The sequence below is a fragment of the Microtus ochrogaster genome, chromosome 2, assembly GCF_000317375.1.
Source record: "Microtus ochrogaster isolate Prairie Vole_2 chromosome 2, MicOch1.0, whole genome shotgun sequence".
NCBI lineage: Eukaryota > Metazoa > Chordata > Mammalia > Rodentia > Cricetidae > Microtus > Microtus ochrogaster.
In genome coordinates, this window is record NC_022010.1 from 90,805,860 (window position 1) to 90,812,983 (window position 7,124).

Genomic DNA, 7,124 nt, shown 5'->3' on the forward strand with positions numbered 1-7,124 from the left:
CACACACACACACACACACACACACACACACACACACACACACACACACACATTACTACTCCTAAAGAACATCTGTACTTTCTTCTTTTCTGGAGAACAATGAGCCCTAAGCATATTATACTAAAATTCTTCTGTGTTCTGAGTCATTTTCATTTTATTCTCCCCAGGAGACTCACAATCTCTTCTCACTGGTGAGTTTCAGGAGTCACTGCATTGCCCTCCTGAGAGTCCTTATGGATGGGGCCATAGCTCTGGGCAGAGCAACCTCACTCTGTAGCAGCTCTTTCTCCTGAGAAATAGTTCTATCACAAAACATCTGAATCACCTCATCCACAAGGAGGGTGTCCCAATAGCCTAACCATCTTTCCACTGCATCAGCTTTGCCACAGGCAAAAGCTGGGAGCATGGGGGTTGAGATGGGGTGAGGGGGAGAAAGAAGGGAGGAGGAGAGGATTGGGGAGAGCTTGGGAGAGTGGGATGATTGAGATGGAGGAAGGGCAGATATGGGAGCAGGGAAGAAAATATCTTAATTAAGGGAGCCATTTTAGGGTTGGCAAGATACTTGGCTCTAGAAGGGTTTCTAGTCCCAGATGTCCAAGGGGATATCCCCTGCTAGGTCGTTGGGCAGCAGAGGAGGGAGTGCCTGAACTGGCCTTGTCCCATAGCCAAACTGATTAATATCTTGAATATCACCATAGAACCTTCATCTGGCAATTGATGGAGATAGAGACAGAGATCCACATAGGAGCACTGGACTGAGCTCCCAAGGTCCAGTTGAAGAGTAGAAAGAGGGAGAAGATGAGCAAGGAAGTCAGGACCGTGAGGGGTTCATCCACCCACTAAGATGGTGGGACTGATCTAAGGGAGCTCACCAAGGCCAGATGGACTGGGACTGAAGGAGCATGTGATCAAACCAGATTCTCTGAATGTGGCTGACAATGGGGGCTGACTCAGAAGCCATTGATAAAGGCACTGGGATTTGATTCTACTGCATGTACTGTTTTTTTGGGATCCTAGTCTGTTTGGATGCATACCTTCCTAGGTCTGGATGGAGTAGGGAGGGCCTTGGACTTCCCACAGGGCAGGGTGCCTTACCCTCTCTTAGAACTGGAGGGGAGAGGGAGGGTGAATGGGAGAGTGGGAGGGAAATGGGAGGAGGGGAAGAGGTGGAAATTTTGAATGGCATTATTTATAAAGCAAAAAATAAAAATAAAAATAAAAAAGAAAGTGCAATGACCAAATTATTCATCCATTGTTTTCCAGTTGCATCAAATCCACCAATTCTTTATTTCTCTTTTAATTAAAGTGGATTTTTCTCTCATAAAATATGTACTGATTACAGTTTGTCCTCCCTCTACCTCCACTCCCTCTCCACCCTCCCTCCCCACAGGATACACTCCCTTCTGTCTCTCATTAGAAAAGGATAGGTTTCTAAGTGATAACAACCAAACATGATGAAATTAAATACAAGATAGACAAAAACCATCACATCAAAGCTGTACAGTGAAAAATCAATAGAAGGAAGAGCTCAAGAGAAGGCACAAGAACCAGAGACCCACTCATTTGCACACTCAGGAATCCATGAAAACACTAAACTGAAAAGCTATAAGATATGCACAGAGGACCTGGTGCAGACCCGAGCAGGCCCTGTACCTGCTGCCTCAGTCTGCATTCATATAAGCTTTGCTCAGTTGGTTCAGAGCCTTGCCCTCTTGGTGTCCTGCATCTCCCCTGACTTTCCCTCTTTATGCCTCCTCTTCCGCTGGGTTCTCTTATCTCTGAGGAGAGGGTTTTGATGAAGATTTTCCATTTGGAGCTCTGTGTTCCAAGGTTTTTCTCTCTGTGAAACGTCTGTCTGTGTCTAAATTTGTTTCCATCTGCTGCAGTGGGGAAGTTTCTATGATGATGACTGAATAAGGAAGGCTCTGATCTATGGGTGTAGCAGAATATCTTCGAGGGTCATTTTGTTTTTACTTTTATTTTTGTTTTTGAGCATTAGCATTTTTTATCCTAATCCCTGGTTCCTGGACACTCAAGCAATGCCGCATATTCAAACCATACATTGGATAATTACTCCCACAATGCACTGCATTGTGCCACTGTTGAGCCTTAGTATATCATATAGGCAGGGTAACATGGTTCATCAAAGTTTTGTGGCTGGGCTGGTATATACATTTCTCATTTGGTAGACTGTAGAATACTTCCTGTACCAAAGATGCTAGATCATGGGGGTGAAGGTTCTATATAGGCACCAGCTAGATGTCTCCAGCCCAATGAGTTGTGTGGGAATTGTGCTGTACATACATGATGTGATTTTTTTAGCTTGAGATTTTGTGGGATTCCTAAAAGCTGGAGAGGGATTGTCTGACACTTTTGCCTTCTCTTGGAACTCTTTTTCCTCTGCTGGGTTCTCCTAACCAGCCTTAATATGAGGGTTTGGACCTGGACATAAAGCATCTTTTTATATACTGTTCAACTGATATTACTGGGAGGCCTGCTCTTTTCTTAAGAGAAGCTCAGGAGCCATGGATCTCGGGGAGAAGAAGAGGGGGAATATTGGGAAGAGTGGACGCTGTGGTCAGAAAGTATTGTATGAGAGATGAATGAATAAAAAGAAAATCAGATGTATCCCCAGTTACCTACTTGTTATTGCTATGTCCCTCATATTTGCCCATTCACTTACAAATTCATTGATGGATTATTTAACTGATAAGGTAAGTGCCATCATATCCTGTTACCTCTCAATGATGCTGCAAGGTTGGAACTAAGCCTTCAGCACAGGAGCCTTTGGGACATTTTAAAAGAGAAACCATAATAGGAACAGGTAAGCATGAAGGGCTAACTTTATGCCATAACCAGCTCTCATAATGAAGTGGTTAAGAAGGTATCCCCAATAGATAGATTCCTCTTTTTTGAAAGACTATAGAAAACCAGTAGGAGAAGAATGCTCGGGAGTCTGCAATTGTACTATTAAGGATGTGGAATGTTAGTATAATGACTGTACTTTACTCTCTATACTTCTTAAATTTTAGTTTTGAGATTACAACATAATTACAACAATTTTCCTTCTTTTTCCTCCTTCCAAACCATCCCATACACCCCTTCCTGCTCTCCTTCAAATTCATGGTCTTTTATTTCACTAATTGTTATTGGATGCACATATGCATATGCATATACATTTCTAAATATAGTCTGTTGGGTACATATAATGCTACCTATGTGTGTTCTGTTTTGTTTTGTTTTGTTTTGTTTTGTTTTGCTGACTGGCACTGGACAACAAATTGGTATGCTCTTCCCCCGGGAAACAATTTCTACAGCTCCTAGGTTTTCTAGTTGCCTATAGTTCTTTGTGTAGCCTTGAGACCTCATGGGCTTTGCCTTTTTCGGTTTGGCATGTCCGTTGGTATATGCCCTGTATTCTTGCCCACATTAATTCAGTTTTGTCTTTATGTAATCAGTAATTGAGGGACTGTGATTTTAAACTTAAATATCAGAAAAAGAATACTTTCTTTTCTTTAGTGTCTGAATTTTTCAGATCTTCATTTTCAGAACATGCCTTCACATTGAATGGCACAGTGGATTAGTGAAGAAATTCTATGCCACCACCCAGTTGTCAGGAGAGTCTTCTAGCACTGTTACTGTGCAGTCAATGTCTCTCTACATGGAGTTGACTCAGAAAGCACTTGCTGGACTGTAGTTGCTAAACCTGAACTCTAAATTTCTGCTGAAGATTGGAAAGCTTGGATGTAAATATATAAAAAGGGAGAGTAGAGGAATAAGGATAGGAGTTACATAACAAGAGATATCAATTGTACCAATGTCTACGAACAGTGAAAAAGGAGCTGATATTGACTCAGGTTCACGGAGGCTGCTCTTGTTTTGGTAAATCTGGTCGAATGGATGCTTGACATTATATGTAGTCTTATCTTGGAAGAGTGCAACATGCAGTTTGACTTTTGAATGTTTATGACACAATGGAACTCTAGTAAAGTCCTAGTATCTGTAACTGCTAGATGCTTTCATTCTCAGTGATCCATGATCAGAGACTAGAGTATAACCTATGGCATAAGAAATATAATTAACCTTTGCACCTAATTCTTCGCAGAGAGCTCATAAAACTTTTGGAATATACCTAGTAATAGGAGTGTCTTTTGTAATTCACAAAGAAACCCCTTTGCTCACATCAGAAATTATGGCAATGGGGAAGTTTCTGGAAGAGGACTGAGGCGTGGAGCGGCGGGCACTTCAGAAAGGCTGACTGACCCCACCGTGGCTTTCCCCAGCGGCCCCGAGCTTGTTTTCAGAAACAAGTATGTCATCTGAAATGCTGCCAGTAACTCTCGAGACGACTAACATGGAGAGAAAGCCAGTTGTGAGCGAAGAGGAGGGGCAGAAGCCAAGACTAGACACGGGGACTGAGCCAATATCTAAACGACAGATGAAGCTGCTGAAGCAGAAGCAGTGGGAAGAGCAGCGAGAACTGCGCAAGGAAAAACGAAAAGAAAAGCGCAAGAGAAAGAAATTAGAACGGCAGTGTCAGCTGGAATCCAGCTCAGATGGAAATGACAGGAAACGCATTCGAAGAAACGTGGTTCACAGCAGCCTCCGCCTTATCATCGACTGTAGCTTCGATGATTTGATGGTGTTAAAGGATATTAAGAAGCTCCATAAACAGATTCAACGTTGCTATGCAGAAAACCGACGAGCATCACATCCTGTGCAGTTTTATTTGACAAGCCATGGAGGTCAACTGAAGAAGAACATGAATGAAAATGACAAAGGATGGGTCAACTGGAAGGGACTCACGTTTAAACAAGCGTCCAGTTACAGGATTGAACATGCCCAGCTGCCTCTGGCCGACTTTGTGAAGATGAGCAGTCGGAAGGTCCTGGCAGTCAACCATGTGTTTGAAATTATCCTGGAGTTCTTGGAAACAAGAGACTGGCAGGAGGCATTTTTTACGATCTTACCCCGGCGGAAAGGAGCTGTTCCAGCACACAAAGGCTGTGAAAGCTCTCCTCAGGACCAGCAGCCCCAGCCAGAAGGATGGGACAGTTCCAGCGAGGGAGAGCATTGCGGGAATGACCCCGACTCACCACAGAAGGAAGAGCAGGGCCAGCAGGGCAGCCCAGTGTCCTCAGTGAGTCCTGTCCCACAGTGACCAGCCTTCCCTTGCTGTCCTACACTTTAGGAGAACCCAGAGAGGGTGGTACCACCAAATTCTCAGACCACAAGAAAATCCATTTTCTCTCATCACTGTTGTGGAATTTGAAATCTTGTCAAGAGTCAACGATAATGAACACTCTAAACACCAAGAAAGGATTGTTTGGTTTTCTGTGAGAAGACTTAAAGGTATCATTTCAAAGTTGTTTTAAGCCTCAAATCAGAGTCATGGAGAATGTTACCGTAGTCTTAGGCCTTTATTCTCCTTCGTTCGCTGGAGCATCTTCTTCAGAACGTGCCTTCCGACCTTCAGCTTTGTTCGTTTATGTTCCCATCAGTGACTGTTTGTCTGATTCTATTGGAGCAGATTTCATGCGCGTTCTGTGTGTCTACTACAATGTTGAACTCGGAAGGCTGCCCTTCTGTCTGTAACTTTTGTGTTCAGTATGGTTCTTTCTAAGAAATAAGTTAATTCTAGGAGAAATACCAGTTGTTTGCTGGTCACAGTAATTCATTCATTTTGGATAGTGGAAGCCATTCTTGTTCCTCCCTTGTGATGCCTTCTCATACTTCTGAAATAATCACAAGAACAATCTTAAATCCCTTAATGACAGTAATTAATTCAGTTACAAAATTAATTTTTTTCTGACTAGATTATTTTACAATATTATTTTTGAAGGATCAATTTGTCTTTACCCCAGTTTAAAGCAAAAAGTAATATCTTTTCTTTCTATATATTTTTCATGTAAATAACATATATCTCCATATATGTTAGCTTTTAATGTGAATATTGTGTATCTGCCTCCTACTATACTATCCTAACTAATGTAAATGTGTGTTTCTATAAACAACATAAGCATACAGGAAAATGTGCACGTTTAGCTCTTACATTTTAGTCCACGATTACAGTCCTGTAATCACTGTATCGCTGTGGAATGGTTGTGTGGAATGCACTAATGCCCAAATCCAAAATTAAACAGGAGTTTGGAAACTGATGAGGAGGGAGCAGAGGGGAGCTGCCGAGATTCTGTGTGGTAATTCCAGAGGAGTGTATGCACAAGTGCAGCGGGAGCTCCCAGTTTATTATATAACGTGTGTGTGTGTGCTAGCATCACACTTAGGTGCAAGCCTGTGTGAAAGACTCAGTAGTGATGTTCACTGTCTCTTTTTGTTGCTTTTTTCTTAGTTATCTGTTGTAGCTAGTTATTTCAAAGTCTATAAACAATGGATGTAAATATCCACACTACAGTTCTGAGAGAATAAAGTTCATGTTGTTACTGTAAAAAAAAAAAAGAAATTATGGCAATGGGATGAGCTCAGGTGAGTTCTTCTACATAGCTTCAGTGTGAGAATGCTCGATAGAAGGAAACTCATGATAAATGTTTGCAATTTTCATTGGAATTGGAAAGTAGACTGGGTTTGTCTGCCAAAATTCTAAACAATTAATTTCATTAATTTCTTGTTTTGTACACATGTCAGAATTCTGGGAGGATAATGTGCTCAGAGAGGCACAAAATACACAATACCCACTCTCCAAAGCCTGACCTTTCTTGTAGCTTTCATTTGATTATTCTTTCATAATTAACCAGTAAATATTAATAGTAATGATATATTAATAATAATAATATTAATAATAATGATATACTGAATTTTGATATAATTTAAAACTTTTCACTAAAGCTCAACAAAAGACATACAAAGGAAAGACACAGTACAGATGAAAAATACCTGCAATCTCCATCTCTGCCAACGGTACATCCAAATATGCAAACAACTTTGTCAACTCCCCTTGTTCCCTTTCTGCCATTTCGTTCTTTCTCCCTTTATCTCACATGTCTCCCACTACACTTTTCCACTTCCTCAAATATCTTTTCTTTCCATTCCTGTAGTCCTCTTTCTTGTTTCATGACCTATACCAACACCCATACACATGTATACACCTGCAAAACATTAAAAGCTAG

General features: G+C 41.4%; 1 pseudogene; it reads left to right on the top strand.

The window, feature by feature from the left end:
* Positions 1-4,312: 4,312 nt before the first annotated feature.
* On the top strand, positions 4,313-6,042 carry LOC101997303 (annotated as a pseudogene).
* Positions 6,043-7,124: the final 1,082 nt, after the last annotated feature.